Here is a 22,200-nt window from a genome sequence, read left to right as displayed (position 1 = left end):
TCTTGGAACTCACCGCAGGGCAAAGAAGAATTTTGTCTCTCAAGGGACACTGGATACCATTGACCAGAGTCACAGGGTCAGGCTGGATGGCAGAGCTGAGCTGTTCAGGGAGCTGAGGCGTAAAACTCGACGTGCACTGAGGGTGGACAAGGAGGCCTATGTGCAAGGAATCTGTGAGGGGGTAGAGCATCACCTGTGGACAGGTGATTCTCGTCCCGCTTTCAGGGGAATTCGCGCATTGCGTTCATCCAAGCCCATCCCTCGGAGCACTGCAGTTAGAGCAGAGAGTGGTAGGCTCTTGACAGAGGAGTCTGAAGTGAAGGCCCGCTGGGCCGGTTACTTTGAGCGGTTGTACCAGGCTCATCCACCAGCTGTCGAGTTGGATGTCAATGGTGTTATAATCCCTGTTGCTGACCCTCCAATCAACTGTGGTCCACCTTCGCTTGTGGAAACACGGGCTGAGGTGAACCAGTTGAAAAAGGGTAAAGCTCCAGGGATCTGTGGCATCCATGCCGAACTTCTCAAGGCTGGTGGAAATGCTGCACTCGTGTCGTTGCATCTAGTTTTGTGCTCTGCCTGGAACACAGGCATCATCCCAACTGACTGGAAGAGGGGCCTTGTTGTCCCTCTCTGGAAAAGGAAGGGTGATCGCCAAGACTGCAACAACTACCGAGGGGTGAAGCTGCTCTCAGTGCCGGGCAAGGTCTTTGCTCGGATAATTCTTGATAGAGTTCGCCACCATCTGCTTGAGCACCAGCGTCCAGAGCAGTCAGGCTTTACACCAAAGAGGTCAACGATTGACCGTATCCTTGCTCTTCGTGTCCTCACCGAACGCAGACGAGAGTTTCGGCAGGGGCTGCTTGCAGCCTATGTTGATCTCTGTAAAGCGTTCGATTCAGTGAATCTCTGGAAACCTCCTCTGGAGGATTCGTGGTCTTCGTGGGGTGCCACCAAAACTGAACGATCTGATGTCTGAACTCTACTCTGGTACTGAGAGTGCTGTGAAGTGTGGTGGTACCATCTCTGACTTATTTCCAGTTGTTACTGGAGTTTGTCAGGGGTGTGTACTGGCCCCCACACTTTTCAGCACTTGTATGGACTGGATTTTAGGGAGGATGTCGGAAAGATCAAGCTGCGGTGCATCGTTTGGGAATGTCAAGATCTCGGACCTTGATTTTGCAGATGATGCAGTCATCTTTGCGGAGTCTTTAGACATCCTTTTGGGGGCCCTTGAGGTGCTGAATGAGGAGTCGGAGCTGCTGGGATTACGGGTTTCTTGGGTCAAAACTAAGATCCAGGCTTTCGGTGACATCTTGGATGCTGCTGTCCTGTCTATGTCTGTTTGTGGTGAGGATGTTGAGGTCGTGGAGAGATTCACTTACCTTGGCAGTGATATTCATGTCTTTGCTGGCTGTGAGTCAGAGGTCAATAGACGTCTGGGTCGGGCCTGGGGAGTCATGGATTCACTGGATCATGGGGTGTGGCGCTGCCGGTACCTGTGCGGGAGGACGAAAGTCCGAGTCTTCAGGTCCTTGGTGCTTCCAGTCTTGCTCTATGGATGTGAGACTTGGACTCTGACCAATGATCTGAGACGGAGACTTAATTCCTTTGGTATCAGGTCTCTTTGGAGAATCCTTGGCTCGCGCTGGTCGGATTTTGTGTCCAACGAGCGGTTGCTGAGAGAGACTCGGATGAGATTTGTTACCTGCTCGGTCCGTGAGCGTCAGTTGCGACTGTATGGACATGTGACTCGTTTTCCTGACGCTGATCCTGCTCACCAGATTCTCTCAGCTAGGGAGTCTCGTGAGTGGAGGAGGCCAATGGGCCGACCACGTGCCTCCTGGTTGCAGCAGCTTGATCAGCATCTCAAGGAGATGGGGATGGGCCTGGCATCTGCCTGGGGGAAGGCCAGACGGAGGCCCCTGGAGTACCGGCGGAAAGTGGACGCAGCGACGCGCAGTTCTGGCACATGCTCCCATACCTGACCTGATCTTCGGGGTCTTTTGGGTCCTCTGGATCTTTTGAGTCTTTTGTGTCTTCAGGGTCTTTGGAATTATCTGGATCTTTTGGATCTTTTGCGGTATTTTGGATCCTCATGGTCTTTTGGGTCCTCTGGGCCTCTGGGGTCTTGAAGGGTCTTCAAAGGTTGAAGGGGTCGCAGCAGATGAAAGGGTCAAAAGGTACATTTCAATCGTACGTAATTTATAGACATACTGTCCGTGTTGTTATGACGTTCAAACAGTACGGAATTATAGACATATAGTCAGTCGGACGGTTTCATGAACAGACGGACGGACCTTGTTGTTTTTTTATATATACACACTGCCTTCAGCAAGTATTCACACCCCTCGACTTTTATCACATTTTGTTGTGCCACAGCCCGAATTTAAAATGGATTAAATTTAAATATTTTGTCACCGATCGACACAAAATACCCCATAATGACAAAGTGAAAACATGTTTTTAGAAATTTTTGGTTTTCCTGAAGCAGGTTCTCCTCAAGGAGATTTGGCTCCATTAATTATTCCCTCCATCCTTAAAAGTCTCCCAGTCCCTGCTACTGAAAAGCATCCCCAAAGCGTGATGCTGCCTTCACCATGCTTCGTGGTAGGGATGGTGTTCACTGGTGATGAGCTGTGCTCGGTTTCCTCCAGACATAGCGCTTTGCATTCAGGCCAGAGAGTTCAATTTTCCTCTTATCAGACCAAAGAATCTTTTGCCTCATGCTCTCAGAGTTTATCACACGCCTTTTTGCAAACTCCAGGCATGCTGTCACGTGAGTAGGGTAAGAATACTGATTCTGGCTCACTTTTCCCCATGTAAATGAATGGGGGATTTTCAGCAATTTCCTTTTTTTTTCCTTAAAAATAAATCCCCTTTTTATCCCAAGGTATATTTATTTGTCTCCCCTTTTAACTTGGAGGTTGAACCTCATTGAATTGAACACCTGGGGGTTGAACAGCTCACTCATTGAACCTATAAAGATTTGTTCATTCTCAAATTCCTTCAATAGTTTAATTTTCTTTGCACAATAATCCCCATCTAAAATATTGACAAACAAAACATTTGAATCTTTATATTTTTTAAGATACCCCATTTGTGCCATTACGAAATGATAAACTTCTCTTAATGCTCTTGTTTGACCACCTCCTGAGCCACAGGTTATTTTTTGTTAAGCCCCGCCCACTTTTGCTAAGCCCCGCCCACTTTTGCTAAGCTCTGCCCACTTTTCATAAGGTATTTTTTCTAAGCCACGCCCACTTTTCCTAAGCCCCGCCCACTTTTGCTAAGCTCCGCCCACTTTTCATGAGGTATTTTTTCTAAGCCACGCCCACTTTCCTAAGCCCCGCCCACTTTTGCTAAGCTCCGCCCACTTTTCATAAGGTATTTTTTCTAAGCCACGCCCACTTTTCCTAAGCTCCGCCTACTTTTGCTAAGCCCCGCCCACTCTTACATCATTTCCAGTTCATCTCTGACTCACAAAGAAATCACTAGAAAATTACAGGATGTTATGGTTTTGAAAAATTTCCCAATGAAGGCTTGCCTTGGCTTGCCCAGGGAATTTCCAAAGGAAACCACACCCACCAGTCTTTCTCTATAAAAGCTTCAAACCCAGGCTCCATTTTAAACATTTGTTTTTGCTGGCAATGGTGTTCTGTGTGCTTGTCTCGAACTCTCTGTCTTCTATGGAACTAAACCTTCAAGTTGATGAACTGGATTCAAACCTCTTATCTATTGAGGTAAGATTTTTTATTTTCCTATTTTCAAACTTTGATTGAAGCATACTCATTTAATAATTAAATAACTTAATTAATACATTATTATTTTCTCTCACAGGAAATTGTATCTGAAATACAAAATGAAAATACTGCTTTTGCTACAACTTGGGGGGAAATTGTTGGCTTGGTTGAAGACCTTGAGTGGGATGACTTTGGTGTTCCTTGGAACTCTCTGTCTTGTATGGAACTAAACCTTCAAGTTGATGAACTGGATTCAAACCTCTTATCTATTGAGGTAAGATTTTTTATTTTCCTATTTTCAAACTTTGATTGAAGCATACTCATTTAATAATTAAATAATTTAATTAATACATTATTATTTTCTCTCACAGGAAATTGTGTCTGAAATACGAAATGAAAATACTGTTTTTGCTACAACTTGGGGCGAAATTGTTGGCTTGGTTGAAGACCTTATGAGCGACCAAGACCCACAGAACGAGTTCGTCCTTGATGACCCAACCAAAGAGTTATACCTTGGAGACCAGCAAAATCCTGAAAAAGAGTTTTACAGCAATAGTACTCATTGTGAGTTATCAAGACAATACCCACTGAACAAGTTATACCTTGATGAGCCAGAATACAAGTTTTACCTTGGAGACTCACAAATTTTGAAAAATCAGGAAATGAGTTCTGCCTTGATGGTTTAAATAACTACCTTGGAGACTCAGGAAAAGGGTTCTGCCAAGATGGTTCTAAATATGGGGCCTACCTTGGAGACTCACAAATTTTGAAAAATCAGGAAATGAGTTCTGCCTTGATGGTTTAAATAACTACCTTGGAGACTCAGGAAAAGGGTTCTGCCAAGATGGTTCTAAATATGGGGCCTACCTTGGAGACTCACAAATTTTGAAAAAAATCAGTAAATGAGTTCTGCCTTGATGGTTTAAATAACTACCTTGGAGACTCAGGAAAAGGGTTCTGCCAAGATGGTTCTAAATATGGGGCCTACCTTGGAGACTCACAAATTTTGAAAAAATCAGTAAATGAGTTCTGCCTTGATGGTTTAAATAACTACCTTGGAGACTCAGGAAAAGGGTTCTGCCAAGATGGTTCTAAATATGGGTCCTACCTTGGAGACTCACAAATTTTGAAAAAATCAGTAAATGAGTTATCCTTAAGAGACTTTGTAAGTTGGTTTTACTTTGAATACTTGAAATGTGGGTTCTGGATTGATAACTCACAATGTGATACATATCTTGGAAACTCAACGGGAATGTGGTTATACCTTGAAGACTTGGAAAGTTGGGTTTATGTTGGACACTTGAAACTTTTTTGGGGGCTTTTATTTATTTATTTATTTATTTATTATTATTATTATTTTATTTATTTATATTTTGGAGACTTTTGGAGTTGCTATCACTCTTTGGGTTCTAAACCTATCGATGTAGTTCTTTGTCGGATGGTGCTTGATGGGAGCAAGATCAAGAAAGTTCTGGGAAGAAAGTGCAGGCTTACTCCCCTTTTTACGTCATCAAACCTGAAAGCTTTAAAAGACAGAATTGGAAGAAGAAAAAAACGTAAAAATATATATATATAGGTGGAAATCTCATTTTGAAAAAGACATTGTGTTGGGCGAGGATTGAGTTGGGGTTGAGATTTTGAATGTGAGGGTTGGGGTTGAGATTTTGAATGTGAGGGTTGGGACACACACACATACACATCAACAAACAAAAGTTAAGCCTTGACTATTCAGTTGAGGATTCTGTGTTTGGGGTTCACAGATCTAAGAACGTCCACCCCTTGACACACATTATATACTGTTATACACCTCGGACTTGGCCCTCGAGTGTCCACAACGGTGTATAGTAGGAGGGAGTGAAGCGCCAACCTATTGCTCCCATTGCACACACACACACACAAACAAAAGTTAAGCCTTGACTATTCAGTTGAGGATTCTGTGTTTGGGGTTCACAGATCTAAGAACGTCCCCCTTGACACACATTATATACTGTAATACACCTCGGACTTGTCCCTCTAGTGTCCACAAAGGTGTATTATCTGCTTTAGTTTTGTCTTTTGTAATTCCTGTGAATAAAATGAACCTAAAATCTCTTCCCTTCCAAATCATATATTTTATAAGTCCAAGGAACTGTATCTATTACATCAACAATTTTAAAAAGTTCTTTCGTCCATCGTTCAGTAAAACCCTTTTCAAAATGAGATTTCCACCTATATATTCTTACGATATCACCAACTTTGAACTTAGGTTTTCTGACATTAATCTCTTTTTCATATTTTAATTTTGTAAATGTTTCTGATGGCTTCATATTCGTTGACGTGTGAATCGTGTCATTATACTTATCCACAATATCCTGAATAAAAGATGACCATTGTTGTGAACCGAGTTGTGTGAATTTTTTATATAGTCTCTCTTTAAGGTACGATTAAAACGTTCAACAACAACTGCCTTCCCTTCATTAAAGGTACTGTATAATGTAATACTGTTATTTTTTAGAATATTCATAAATGTCTTGTTATAAAACTCTACCCTCATCAGTCCACAATTTCTTAGGTTTTCTCTTACTTTTTATTAAATATCTGTTGAAAAGCTAACATAAGAGTATTACCTGTTTTGTTTTTTAAAGGGACAACCCACGCATATCTACTCCTCAAATCAATAACGGTTAAAGCATACTTGTACCCCTTATCATTATTGAGTTCAATCAAATCAGCAGACCAGATATAATCAACTTCCTTGGAATAAACTTTCCTTCTCTGAAACTTTGTGAATATTGGTTTATGTAATTCATCAGCTAATTGCTCTTCAGTCTTAATGGCATCATTAGAGCCTATAAGTTTTTGAATTTCCAAGTCCAAGTTTCAATTTAGGACTAATCATCTTCTTCACGATGAACCTATCAACTTTTTTCTCTCAAGGTTGGATTTTGTATCAGAGACAAATTATACAACATTTCTCTATCGGCTTCATGCTTTTCTTCCAACGTTGTGGTATTCCCATAATCAATATCGTGTCTCATGCACACTTCATCAACTCTATTGATTGGTTTACTCCAGGATTTAGGATTGTCTGCCTCATCTAATCTTTTATCTAAGTTTGTGCCTGGACCACAGAAAGAATACCCTGGAAGATGTAATTCCCCTGGTATTCCAGTAGTTGTAAATTTACTTCCTGATAAAAACTTTTGTATATCTCCTCCGAGTTTGTGTTTGGAGATAAATTGATTTTTTTTTTGAACCACACACCGAACATATACCTTTTTGTATAACCCTGTTATTTTTACTTTTAATATATGAAATATTTTTAGTATTAGTTTTCTTTTTACATTTGAGACAATAACTCATTTATTTATGAGAAAAATTCCTGCAGAGTGCAAAAACCTTTTAGTTTCCAACATGCACATTTGAATCTTAATTTTTAAAACATAAAGAATCCTTAGAAATGCCTTCACTCTCTCCTCCATTTATTTAAGAAAAAACTTGAATTAAAATGAATAGCTTGACGATGCTAATAGTTTTGTTGAAAGTATTGCAAATAGACTTGTTAATTCTTTGTATTCCTTCCTGGTGGGTTGAGTTATTTTCTTTAATACCTCTATTCTTTTTTGAATCTCACTGGTTTCCATATTTTGATATTTATTCATTCTCTCTCTTTCCTCCCTCTCTCTCTTCTCTCTTTCCTCCCTCTCTCTATTCTCTCTTTCCTCCTTCTCTCTCTTCTCCTTTTCCTCCTTCTCTGTCTCTCCTTCTCCTTTTCCTCCTCTTCCTCTCTTCTTCAACTCCTTCCCTCATCCCTTACTATACTTGAATCGTTTACACCCCATAGAATATTATACATATATTCATCAGGATTTCTTGTTATTCCTGTATCCAAAATATTTTTTTTTACAACAGGAAACCAATAAAAATTTTTGAATTTCTAAAAGAGCCTTACATTTTCTTAACTTTATAATTTTTTCATTATTTAACATTCTAATTAAATCTAAAGTTGTCGGTTTATCAACATCAGCATAATGCCAATCTTTTATTGAAAATACCTCATTCTTATGTTGTAGAACATATTTATTAAAATACCGAATACCCTTTTCTTGAAGGTATGCTTGGACACAGAAATGATAATTTTCTTGAAGCCTTCTTGCTGTCATTTATGTATTAGAAATATATGTTAGAATAATATTATGGCACGAAACACCTCCCCATCTTCCCATAGTTAAATCATTTTGTATTTCCTTACTTATTATATATAATCCTGTTTTTTCTGTTTTCATGAGATAAACAAGGGCAAAACCATTATTATATTTACCCTTATTAAATTCTTTTATTTGTTGTTTACTAATCGTGGCTCCACAAAACTCATTCTCGATACCAAGTGGATAATATTCTTCCTTACGAGACTGATTTAATTGTTCCAGGTCTTCGAGGTTAATTTTAAATGACCAATTATACCCTAAATCATTCATATCATACCCCCATTGTTCTATTCTCATACAAACGATACGCCCTTCTTTATAAAAATTTATTTTAATTCGAACTGTGAATTCTGTATGACCTGGAGATAATATCAACACTTCTGTATCTTTAGAATACACAGCCGTTTTATTTAAGTATATATATTGTGATAAATCGCTTAATCTCACCAAGTCATTCGCGTCAGTCGGGCTTGGATAATTTTTTAATTTATAAGCATTTTTCATGTTAATATTTTTGTTTATATTATATTTATGTCGTTCAGCCTGTGCCTTTGTGTAATAATTTGATAAATCAATATCCAGTTCTTGAGATACACCAAAGATAGAACCATCTTTACCAACATAAGTCATTTATATTAGATTAAAAATAATATCATAAAATTTTTTATTTTTGTTGAGTTGAAATAACACATATAGACATAATTGACCACAACACTTGGAATTTAATTCTTGGACTTGAAATGTTTGATAAACACCATTCTGTAAGAATTTTATGACTTCAACAGGTGGTGGAAGACCAAAACTATCAAAATAATATTTGTCTTGACTATTAAAAATACAAACCCAATGAGAACCGTTCCCATCATTATCTTCTAAGTTCATAATAATATTCTTTGTATGTTTCGACACATTTGTTAATTCATCTCTCATACAAATAACCACATTATGAATTTTTAATTTCTTACAATATTTGGCAAGTTGTAAATTTGATGTTGTATTCTTTCCAAATTCTTTCAACCACTCATCAATGCTCATTTATTTATTAGAAAGATATAATCCATTACCTCTTTTCGTTAATTTTACACCTGCTTGTGCTATAGAAGAAAGCATATCTCCAACTAACAATCTCGCTTTATCAGGCAGACCTTCAAGTTTTTCAGCAAAATCTACAATTACACCACTTCCACTAATTTGTTTCTCCAACTCTTTGTTATGTCTTTCCAATTCTTTTTGAGCCTGGAGTTGAGCCTTCCTTTCGTTGGCAGTTTTGACCGCTGTTGAAATACCACCCGTCAATGCTCCAACCGCACTTAAACCAGCAAATAAAGGAATTAGAAATGGGAGAAATCCTCCACTCGTCTCTCTTATTGAATATTTTTTCAACATTGGTTTTGTCATTTTAATTTTAAGTGAGCCAGTGTCATTCAAGATTTTAACCTGTTCTCTTGTGAGCAAAACATCAATTCTTACTGCTCCTTTTCTCTGAATTGTATTAACGTTAATCGTACAAGGCTTTTGATTTTGAACACAAGATGATAGTTTATGAAGATTGATTTGATTAACATATACCCCAGTTGGTACTTTGCCACTCATTTATTTAACAAAAAATTATGTGAGACTAATCATCACACCATTATCTGTATTAATCTGCAATTCTGTTTCTTCCAAAAGCAAACAATATGTATCAACTTCTTCACTCTCTCCTCTTTCAATGTATAGGGAAGTATCCACTCGATTAGACTTTATAGTTTCTTTTTGAGCGCTCAGGTCAAACGTATAGATTGTATACAAACTTTTAAATGCTGTCATATCCAAAATAGGTTCTTTATTTCCATTACTTTCACACACCTTTTGGTAAGACTTGTATGCTTCAGCAAAATCATTTTTTTCCCAATTAATTTCCAATCTATCTCGTGGATAAAATGTTCCATCTAGAGAAACGCGAAGTTGTTTCACCTTAGCATTATCACTCAATGCATTATTCTTATCAGTCGCAGTATCACCATCTGGCTTTTTAAAAATCATCCACAGATATCGTGGCTTTCCTTCCAGAACACCCAAATTCCACGTGTAAGTAGTTTGATTGAGTTTAACGTGTTGACATCTTCTTTTGAGGTATGATACACTGAGTGGTTTCTTTGAGTTAAGTCTTCGATTCAACATCTCTTCTGTTTTAAGATTAGGAGTATATTCACTGATATACCAACTCATCTCCTCAATTACAAATTTATTCTGATCACCAAAAGCATTACCAACACCAAAAAGCAATCTATTTTCATTATCATTCCTTTGTAGTTGAAATCTAATTTTAAGACCATACAGAACTTTATCATAATCACAAAATCCAAATATACCTTTAAGAGGAACTGCCACAGTAAAACTATTTTCTGCTTTTGTATCATCATTATACATTCCTTTCCTTTGAATATATCCAGGGTCTGTGTTTGTTCCCGTTGACATATCAGGAATAAAACCTTCGACAGACCCCTTTCCCATTCTATCACTGAATGTATAGAGTGTAAATTTCATCATTTCAGATACAGCAGAGACATAATCAACCGCTTCAACTTCTTGTGTTCCAATATACAATCGCACACTATCAAACATTTTCCAGAAGAAATCATTTACAAGTGTAGCGTTTGTGTTATTCCCAGCCTTAGTGAATTTAAATTTACACAACAAGAAACTTTCGGAGAGATTCAAATAGGTTTGTTGATTATTTATTTCAAAACTTTTGTACCATTTGTATTCCAGTCTGTTCCAGTTATTGCATTTACCTTGAAGTAATCTTCTTTTTTTAGTGGAGTTTGAGATAATAATAGTATCATCCAAATCATAGATACTATCAATTGCTTCCATACTTGTATTTATTTAGGAAAAAAGATGTTAAAACTTTTGAAACCCTGATCCAAGTATTTGAATTATTTTCTGTCGTTCTTGGGGGACAACTGAGTTTTTACCTTTCTTAATTTCTTTTATTGCTTGTAATTTATGAGATTCTTTCTGAGCATCTTTTATACTCTTTACAGCACCTGCTACATTTCCCACAGCAGAAGCAGTTGAACCAATTAGGTCTTTATGTTTAAGAATAGTTGAACCAATACCCATGAGAGTATCAATTATCCCATCTCCTCTAAATTGATGTCCGACACCCCTTTGTCTCTTAGGTTTATAGTATCCTCTACCAAGATACATACCTTCACCCTTGTAGTAGGGGGAAAGGAACATCCCATCCCCTGTAATTATTTTATATTTTCCCAACTCGTGCTTCCTCACAATAACCATCGTATTTATTTATTGAAAAACTTCACGTAGGTGAATTCTGATGGATATAACTTCTCCATTAAAAGAGATCACACGATTATCTTGGTCGGTTATCCTAAAATTTACTCTGTGTATGGTTTTTCCTGACACAGGTAGATAAACCAAATTTTTAGGCTCCATATTGAATTTATAACCAATTGGGGTTGAGTATGCGCTGAATGAAAATATTGTATTTGTTTTTAATCCATCATTATAAGCACCATCAATCAAATCACAGTGAATTAACACCGAATTTATTCCTGAGGATATTTGAATGACATTATCACTGTAAAACGTCCCATTAGTTTCAATCTTTTTGAGGAGAAACCTAATAACTCTCTAAATGAATTATCAATTGTGAAATCAACCTTGTAGTTATTTTTAACTTTAATCGTTGATTTTGAAGTATGTTTTTGAATGTTTATAACAATATTTTTTGGTTCATCACCCTGTTCTTTCATAAGACGAGCAATTTCGGAAGATATTTGAGAAATCTCGTATGCTCCGGGTGAGACTGTTATCGTTTTGTATCCACTTCCCGGATTATAACTAAACTTGTCATTTTTCTCGGTTATATTAAATAAGGTATTATAAGTCTCCATGGACAATAAAGATGCCTCATATTCTTTTGTTGTGTCAAGTTGTAGTGGGTATGGGAATGAAGATGTGTGGTCGCTTGTTGTGAAATTAAAACTCAGGATTGTGCTTCTCATCTTATTTAATATGAGATAAAATGTCTTTATATTGAGATTTATTAATTATTTTCATGTTCATCAACTGGTCTAAAATGGCTGATGCTTCATTAAAACAATTGTTATTTCCAGCCTTCTTACTGCCGAACAACAATAACAGTCTATTAACTAATTGCGATGGGTCATTTGGAAGAAAACTAATACCTGAACCAAGGATACTTAAAGCCTGAATAATGTGTTTCTCCTTCTCATTCTTCCTACTTTTACCAGAAAGAATAACCTTATAATTTAGAGTGTTCAGCAAATCAATATATACTCTATCATCATTATTTTCCATATCCAATGGTTTATCAATATACTTTGATTCATCCCTCACAGTTGAACCTTGTCTTCCATCTTTTGTGAGAAGAAACATTAATCTCGGAGTTAGTTTAACAGGGGTTGAGCAGAACTTAAGAACCTTAATTCATCATTAAATATCAATACCTTTTCTTGAACAAGATGAAATATTGCTGGTTGTTCTGTTGGAATGAGTCCTGCTTTGGTTTTTGAATCCGCTGAATATTCATTGTTTTGAACAGCATTCACAATATAATCAGGGGGTTGATTAATCTCTTCCAGTTGTTGAAATAAACCTTCATCATCATATTCTAATTCTCCTAAATGCTCTAATTCTTCCTCCGTCATTTGACTGAAATCTTTTAACATTTGAAGCTTTCTAGGAGTATATTCTACTGTGGGAACTGTGGAAACATCTTTCATTTTTTCTTGGGAAGTTTTTTAAAGTGGTTTTAAAAATTTCTCTTGTTTTTTTCAAATGCTTCTTCGCCCGTTAGTTTCTGTCTGCGTTTCTTCTTTATGTCTTCCTGTTGTTTTACAACTTTTGAAACCAACTCTTGATGTTCCTTAAATCTTCTTGCTCTTTCTTTTGTATCCATTTATTTATTGTAAAATATCATTTAATGAATTGTAAAGATCAACAGGGAAATTTTCCTTTTCTTCATCATTCAAGTAGATGTGTTCAAATAAATCCTTTTCTTTAAATATTTCATCAAATTCTTTATTAACATTAATGCGAGTTGTAATTTCTTCTTCACTAATCCTTGCATCTCTGCTTTTCATACGTTTGCGTTGAGTTTCTTCATCAACATCAAAACCGAATGATAAAATCTTCACTCCGCTCAGATATTTAATAATTTGTCTCGTTCCTTCTGGATTAGTTTCTAATATCCCAACACCACCAGATTTTAGTTTCTTTAACTCACTCTTACAATGTGAATATTTTGTTGTACCAAGAGAAACCTCCTCAAATATTTGTCCTTCATTCCTCAATCGCATATGTTCCTCCACTGAAATATAGTGATAATCTTCACCTTTTACTTCTCCAGGTCTTATTGCTCTAGTTGTTGTTGATACAATGCGTATCACGGGTGTTTTTTAAGTAAATTTACAATATTCTCATTTGTACTACACAAGAACCTTGATTTATGAAAGTTTTTTCCAGAAGCAGATTTACCCACAAGATTTATAATAATAGTTATCATTTATATATGTAATTGTTTATAAAACAAAAAATATATCCCTTAATATCTCATCTTGTTTCACAACAATATATTTATATTTTTCAGTCGTGTGCTTCATATAATCCTCAAATTTCTTTTTACTACATAATGTAGAACAATTATCTCTCCAAAAATTATTGATATCTATTGAATTTAACTTGAATAAAATAAAAGTATTAGCATTGTTTCTGATGGAACGACGAGGAAGTTGGAAAGTACGATTGACTAAGATAAATACAATTACAAGAAGAATGTCTCCCTCTTGTGTAGTAGCTGTCCATTACCGTTTGGTTTCTCTCATTAACACAATCATCAAAGATAACGAGGTTCTTTTTTGATTTATCCAAATCTTGGGGAGACGGTATATCATCCGTATTATCACTAAGAATACAAGTTATAAGATTTGATTTCTTTTTACATCTCTGTGTATCACAAAATAGTTGAATTATATCTTCAATGTTATAATCATTTAGGTTTTTTTGACGTTTAAATAAACCGATTATATCTTCTTTTTGAAGACCAGCATTAAAACCTTGTGAGAGTAGTTGATACTCTGGTTGAAAACTCGACTTTGTGAAAATTATTAAATTGCCATAATCTAAAAAGTTGGGAGTGAGGAGCATTTTTAAAAGTAAGCAGGTTTTTCCACATCCACTTGAACCAACTATGAGACATCTTAATGAATTTGGGAGATTTTTATGGTTGTTAAATTTTATCTTATTTTCCCAAATAGGTAAAAAATCATTCATTTATATATTTGAAAAACAGGTTATTTAATTTATTATTAGCTTTTTTAGAAACTCTATATTTTATCCTAAGTTCAGGTTTAATTTCAAGATAATCCATTATTTTATTTATACAATATCTTGTGTTTATAATTTCCTGTAAATTACATCCATGAATAATATACAACAACAATCCTTTGAACATTTCTCTTATACGTTCAGTTTCTTCCCTTGTAAGGAAAGGTGTGTTATCATCCTCATACTTTACATTCATTTCTCTAATCAATCTTGTAAAGTAATTCATTTTTTGGTGTAAATCTAAAAGAATTATTTTCCTTTTTTATATTTTTTATTATCATTAATTAGAAGATAATCACAGAATATACATTGTTTATAGGCTTTTGACTCTGTGTTTAATCCCTGTCTTTCACACGCAGGACAATTCTCAAATTTGTCATATGGAGAATCAGGAAAGTCTAGCATATTTATAAAGTAAAACTTTACTTAAACTGAAATTCATCTATACTTTCAGTTGTATATTACCATCGATATCGATATACTTTTTTCATTATCAGATTCAACGACAACATTTTTTATATTAAAGGTAATTTTAAAATTATCGTTAACTACTATTGAACGAAATGTCATTTCACCTGATATATTAACATCCTTTATTTCATCAAGATTTACATCTTTAGGGTTGTTGAAAAAAATACAAATTTCTCCTTGCATATTACAGATAGTCTTATCTTTTCTTTCTAAAGCTTCATCCATAAGGTTTTTGTTCTTTGATACTTTTTCTTGTTTCATTGCTTTTTCTAGTTTTGAATATATTACTAGAAGGAGAGGAGAAACTTTTGTTAGAGATACTTTAATTGATGTTCTACCAGGTATACTAAAAGCCCTTCCACTGAAGGAAATTGAAGAACTCATATTATTTACCATAATAGTTTTTATCCAATAGTTGTTATATTTATCTTTGTTCAATTTTACATCCTTGACATATTTCTCAGTATCTTTAACAGATGAAGAGATTGATTGAAACTTGTCTTTTGTGTCTTGAAACATTGTATTTATTAAGTGAAAAAGTTGGAGGATAAAATGTTTTTAAGCACAGATTCACCTATAAATTAAACGAAATTTTCATCAAGAAAATTTTAGTTTAAGCAAAGTTTTATTCTATAAATATGGTGAATACAACGTATCTTGATGTTTGTAATCATGAATATAAACATTATAGAAAACACCTCCGAACCAACAAACACACATTTAATCTATTTCATCAAATATCTCCTCTTGAGTTGGAAAGAAAACATTGTGATATCTGTTCAAAGGATGTTTTGAAGAGTAGTTATAATCAACATCTTCAATCACAAAAACACAAGAAAAATGAGTTTAAAGTAAAGGAGACTATTATATTGAAAACACTGATGGGGCATTTAAAGGGCATATAAAAATAAGGATTTTTTCAATTTGGAGAACCCGGTCCATCATCAATAGCTGAATCAATTGAAATAGTGAAACCCGATGTTGAAAAATTTATTAAAAAGACATTAAAAGAAATGAAAACTTTAAAGTTTTATATGGGAGTGAAAATGAATATGAAAAGACAAGATGAAGAACAAACTCCTTATATGAGAACAGATCTTCATTTTATAACATCATTTCAAGATTTTTTTGAATAGTGGGGTTTATGAAGAACTATCAAGACAAGAGGAGGATGTTGATAATACAGTGGTAGGAAGTGGATTCAATATTAAAAAAATCATCTTTTTAGATATACACATTCTAAAATCAAACCCTCTTAAAGCTTCTTCTTATATTGAATTACCAAAAGAAATAAAACTAAAGAAGGCAGTTGTTAATATTAAGAACAATGATAATAAATGTTTTCTCTGGTCTGTTCTTGCTCACTTTCATCCACCAAAATGTAATTCAGAAAGAGTAAAACAATATATGAAATATGAGAATACCTTGGACATTAAAGATTTTAAATTCCCAATGCCACTAACAGATATTCCTAAATTTGAGAAAAAGAATAATCTTTCTATTAATGTATATGGATTAACGGATACAAACAAAGTTCAAATATTAAAAATTTCAAACAACTATAAAAATGAAGAAACACACATTGATCTTTTATATTTTAGTGTTGGAAAGAATTCACATTACACATACATCAATAATTTATCAAGATTAATCTCTTCTCAGGTATTCAGAACAGCAAACAAAATATATCCTTGTAAGCGATGTCTTAATTCATTTCATACAAAAGAACGATTAGAACAACATTCAAAATATTGTAGTAATCATAAATCAGCTGTAATTACAATGCCTAAACCTGGTGAAAAGATTTATTTTGAAGATTATAATAAATCTATCATGCACCCATTTGTGATATACGCTGATTTTGAATGTATCCTTAAAAAGATAAATACTGCTTCTCCTAATCCAAAAGAACCATATACAAATAAATATCAAAAACATATTCCTTGTGGTTTCTGTTATTATATCAAATCATCTGTTGGAGAAAAGTATAACAAACTTGAACATTATCGTGGAAAAAATGCTTCACAAGAGTTTGTAAAACGATTAGAAAAGGATTGTATAAGACTCACTAAATTAATGAAAGAAACAAATGAACCGATGAAATTAACCAAAGAAGAAAAATTAGAATTTAGAATGAACAATATCTGTCATATTTGTGAGGGGGAAATTAAGGAGTCTAAAGTTAGAGACCATTGTCATCTTACTGGTAAATATAGAGGTCCCGCTCATTCCTGTTGTAATCTTAATTATAAATTACCTTCTTTTATTCCAGTCTTTCTTCACAACAGCGCCAACTATGATACACATCTATTTATAAATGAACTTTCAAAAACACCAGGGAATATTTCTGCCATAACAAACACAAGTCAAAAGTATATTTCATTTTCAAAAATGATATTCACAAAACCTTTAACTCGTATTAGGTTTCTAGATTCTTACAAGTTTATGGGAACACCACTAGCCTACCTCGCATCAAATCTAAGCTCCACGGACTCTTTTCCAAATCTTAATTCATTCTTTCCAAAGAGAGGAAATTCTCACTAAAGAGGAAATTCAGATTAAAGAGAGAATTCAAAGTAAAGAGGAAACTCTAATTAATGAAGAAATTCTAATTATAAAGAAAATTCGAACTAAAGAGGAAATTCAGATTAAAGATGAAATTCTGATTAAAGAAGGAATTCTTACGAGAGAGGAAATTCAAACAAGGAATGAAATTCAAAGTCAAGAGAAAATTCTTACAAGTAAGGGAATTTATCCTTATGATTATATGGATTCATTTATGAGATTTAAAGAAACACAACTTCCTTCAAAAGAAAGTTTCTATAATAACCTTTATGAAGAAGAGATAAGTGATAAGGAATATAAACACGCACAAGAAATATGGAAAATATTTAAGATAAAGAACCTTGGAGAATATCATGATTTATATCTAAAAACAGATGTTTTATTGTTAGCTGATGTGTTTGAGGCTTTTAGAACACTCTGTCATAATAAAAATTGTTATGGATTAGACCCTGCCCACTATTTCACAGCTCCTGGTTTAGCTTGGAGTGCAATGTTGAAAATGACAAAACAAGATATAGATTTAATCAGTGATGTTGATATGCTTTTGATGATTGAGAAGTCCAAGAGAGGTGGAATATCACAAGTATGTTCAAAAAGATATGCGAAAGCAAATAATAAATATCTCCCAAATTATGATAGTGAAAAAGATAGTAATTATTTGATGTATTTTGATGCTAATAATTTGTATGGATGGGCAATGTCTCAATCTCTACCTTATGGTAAATTAGAGTGGGTGGAAGAAAAGGATTATGAAAAGGCTTTGATGAATATTGTTATTTCTTCTCAAGAGGAATTGAATGACGAAGAAGAAGGTTATTATTTTGAAGTTGATTTGAGGTACCCGAGTGATCTTCATAATAAGCATAAAGATCTTCCTTTTGCATGTGAGAAAGAAACTCCAAAGAAAGAATGGTTAAGTGATTATCATAAAAGTTTTAATATTAAAGGCAAATCAACAGAAAAGTTATTAACAACATTCTATGATAAAGGAAGATATGTTTTACATCAGAGAAGCTTAAAACAGTTTTTGAGAGAAGGATTGAGAGTAGCTAAAATTCATAGAGTTTTAAAATTTAAACAAAGTCCTTGGGTGAAAAAGTATATTCAATTTAATACAGATATGAGAGCAAATACAAAAGTAAAATTTGAAGGGGACTTTTATAAATTAATGAATAATGCTGTATTTGGAAAGACTATGGAAAATGTTAGAAACAGGCAAAACATTAGATTCGCAACATCTTGGAAAGAAGCTTCGAGATTGATAAATAAACCAAGTTTTGAGAGAGAAGAGGTTTTTTCAGAGAACTTTTCTGCAATTCATATGAAAAAGGAAAGTATTGTAATGGATAAACCAATTTATATTGGAACAGCAGTTCTTGATTTATCAAAGATATTGATGTATGATTATTTGTATAATGACTTAAAGAAAGAGTATGGTGAAAATGTTTCATTGTTGTATATGGATACTGATAGTTTTATCCTAGATATAAAAACTGATGATGTTTATGAAGATATGAAGAAAAATATTGGAGTATATGATACAAGTAATTTCAGCAAGAAGAGTGAGTTATTTTCCAAAAAGAATGAAAAGGTTATTGGTAAGTTTAAGGATGAGTTGGGTGGAAAAGTAATGAGTGAGTTTATTGGATTGAGAGCAAAGGCATATGCTTATAAGTATGGTGAACAGATTGATAAGAGGTTAAAGGAAATAAAGAAATATGTAATAAAGAAATCAATAACTTTTAGAAATTATTATAATTGTTTGATGAATAAGAAAGAAGAATATAGGAAAATGAATACAATAAGAAGTTATAAACATAACATATATAGTGAAGAAGTAAATAAAAAGGCATTAGGAGCCTTTGATGATAAGAGATTTATTTTAGATAATGGAATAGATTGTGTTCCATATGGATATTGTATGATAGAGTGTATAAAATAGATTATGTTTTAACGATGGGAAGATGGGTTAGGTTTTTAAGGGCTACCTTGTGGTTTTTCACAATATATAAATGGTTAAACCAAGTATTAATCAAACTAAAGAGTGGAGAAAATCTCAGTCTTGGTATATAAATGGAAAACATAATGAATGTGAAAAATATCAAATAAGTCTTATTGAAAAAATAACTAAAACAAAGGTAAATAAAACAAATAAGCGAATTAATTTAAAAACTAGTAAGTTAGAGGATGTAAAGAAAAAAATGAATATCCTTGAATGGACTGAAAACTTTGATGGTTATCAATTGAACAATGAAAAAACAATTTACTATAATCTCAAAATGATATGTGGCTCAGGAGGTGGTCAGATGAGAGCATTAAGAGAAGTTTATCATTTCGTAATGGCACAAATGGGATATCTTCAAAAATATAAAGATTCAAATGTTTTGTTTGTTAATATTTTAGATGGGGATTATTGTGCAAAGAAAATTAAACTATTGAAGGAATTTGAGAATGAACAAATCTTTATAGGTTCAATGAGTGAGCTGTTCAACCCCCAGGTGTTCAATTCAATGAGGTTCAACCTCCAAGTTAAAAGGGGAGACAAATAAATATACCTTGGAATAAAAAGGGGATTTATTTTTAAGGAAAAAAAAAAGGGAATTGCTGAAAATCCCCCATTCATTTACATGGGGAAAAGTGAGCCAGAATCAGTATTCTTACCCTACTCACGTGCCTTTTTCTCAGGAGTGGATTCCTTCTGGCCACTCTCCAATAAAGCCCAGATTGGTGAAGCGCTGCAGAGACTGTCGTCCTTCTGTTTTTTTTTTCCCATGTCATCAAAGGAACTCTGTAATTTTGTCAGAGTGGTCATTGGGTTCTTGGTCACCTCCATGACGAAGGTCCTTCTTGCCCGGTTGCTCAGTTTGGTCAGACGGTCAGCTCAAGGAAGAGTCTGGATCGTTCCATATTCTTTCCATTCCCTCATGATGGAGCTCACTGTGCTCTTGGGAACTTTTAACACTCTAGAAATTGTTTTATACCCTTCCCCAGATCTGTGCCTCCTCACAATTCTATCTCAGAGTTTACGGCCAGTTTCTTGGACTTCATGGTAGAGTTTCTGCTCTGACATGCACTGTCAACTGTGGGCCTTACTGTATATAGAAAGGTGTATTTCTTTCTAAATCATGTCCATTCGATTGAATTGGCCACAGATGGACTCCATTCCAGTTGTAGAGACATCTCAAGGATGATCAAAGGAAATTGGATGCACCTGAGCTCAATTTGGAGTGTCATACCAAAGGGGTTGAATACTTATTGACTCAAGACATTTCAGATTTTAATTTTTAATCATTGTGTAGAAGTTTCTAAATAAAAAATTCCACTTTGTCATTATGGGGTATTTTGTGTTGATCAGTGACCAAAAAATATTGTTGCGGTTCTACGAAACTGTATGCCTCGAAGGCAATGGCACCCAACACACAGTGATCCCCAGGCAGTTATTTTGTTTGTCTTTGTGTAGTCAGACCTTCCCCTCATGTCCAGTAGGTTAACGGGATGAAGTGCGTTGTGTGGGTCGAAGAGAAAGGTCTAATAACTATATCTCTATCTTCAACCCTGACTTCCATCGAACCCTTTCCTTTTAGCCATGGTACAAATCAAGCAAGCAAGCAAGCAAGCACACCACAATATGAGTAGCAAATGCACCACGCAGCCTTCTGTGGCTGAGAATCAACATAAGAACAAACACACTTTTCAGCACACGCATGGCGCACCATTGCATTCAAGTCTTTGTACCAATTTCCAACGGCATCTCACCTTGCTCACCCCTCGCTCACCAAAAACTCTCCACTTTGACCACCAACACCTCCCACACCCCCTCATACCTCTGCATCGCTACAATTCACCACTAAACAGAGGCGTGCTGCACGACTTGAGGCTTAACTCGGACCACGTGATGCGGGGACGAGTAACGGGCATTAATAGCACCAACTGCATCTTGCCGGGAATGGCCCGGGTGAGCACACGAGATTGATACGACCCTCGTCCAGTCGCCAGAACAAGGCAAGACAGGCGGCGAGGAGGGGTCGTGGGAAGGGTGATCCGGGAGTTTGTACGGGGCCCGGGTGTGCATTTTGGCTCATGGGAGGGGGGGCGGTCGTGGGTGGTGGGTGTGCATTGCTATTTGGCATTCAGACTGCACTTGGAGCATGTTTGGGGCCAGGTTGCCTGCTTATACACTATGTTGAGTCAGGGCCGTGTCACGCCGGATGTGCGAATGAGACCACTTCTTGCCCCAGGAGCCTGGCAAGGTGTGGTTAGGGCCGCTGTGGCCCAAAAGAGAAGTGGGATTTGGGTCACAGCGCGTCACTTCGGTTCGTCACCCCACCCTTTGCCCGGGACTCATAAAAGGAGGAGCGTGGAGCCACTCGACCTCTTCTTTGCCTCTCTTCTTTGCTGCTTGTCTCTGCTCTACGTTGGCTGCTCCTCGTTGCCTCTGCCCTTCGCTGGCTCTTCACTCACGGTTGGTGTATGACTGAGACGTGCTTATTCCGGAGGACCAGTGTGGAGCGCACGTTGCCACGAGCCCCGGCAAAGTGACTAAGCCGGAGATAACGCGTCAACTCTTGAGGTGGGAACGCTCAATTGTAGTGTCCCATGGAGGTACATGCTACACAAGCAGACCTATGCACGACTAGTTTAGGGATCTGTCGCCTCACGCGTCTTATCTCCTCTCTCTCTTTCCACCCCTCTATCTCGTCCTGTTTGGACGCACCAATGAGCATCATTACTGACTCGCAATCCCATTTTCCTCCAGCACAACACCACACCTCCCACTCCCACACCTTAAACACCAGTATTCCTCCCCCCTACCTCCCCTAAGCGTTCTGGGTTGCGTTGGTCGGCTGACCGTGCCAGTTATTGCAAGGCCATTTATC

General features: G+C 35.8%; 1 protein-coding gene and 1 long non-coding RNA gene across 2 annotated transcripts in view; both read left to right on the top strand.

The window, feature by feature from the left end:
- WDR74 (WD repeat domain 74) overlaps positions 1-22,200 on the top strand; it is a 68,606-nt gene that overhangs the window by 11,352 nt on the left and 35,054 nt on the right. The window lies entirely within an intron of this gene.
- LOC147023672 (uncharacterized) lies at positions 1,544-4,396 on the top strand. The gene is made up of 3 exons (XR_015060329.1): positions 1,544-3,740; positions 3,838-4,014; positions 4,112-4,396. It is a non-coding gene; the product is annotated as an uncharacterized LOC147023672 (long non-coding RNA).

Source organism: Eptatretus burgeri, chromosome 7 (genome assembly GCF_056783735.1).
Source record: "Eptatretus burgeri isolate ZD-2024b chromosome 7, Ebu_testis_v1, whole genome shotgun sequence".
Classification (NCBI taxonomy): Eukaryota; Metazoa; Chordata; class Myxini; order Myxiniformes; family Myxinidae; genus Eptatretus; species Eptatretus burgeri.
This window is presented reverse-complemented; position numbering and strand designations above follow the sequence as displayed.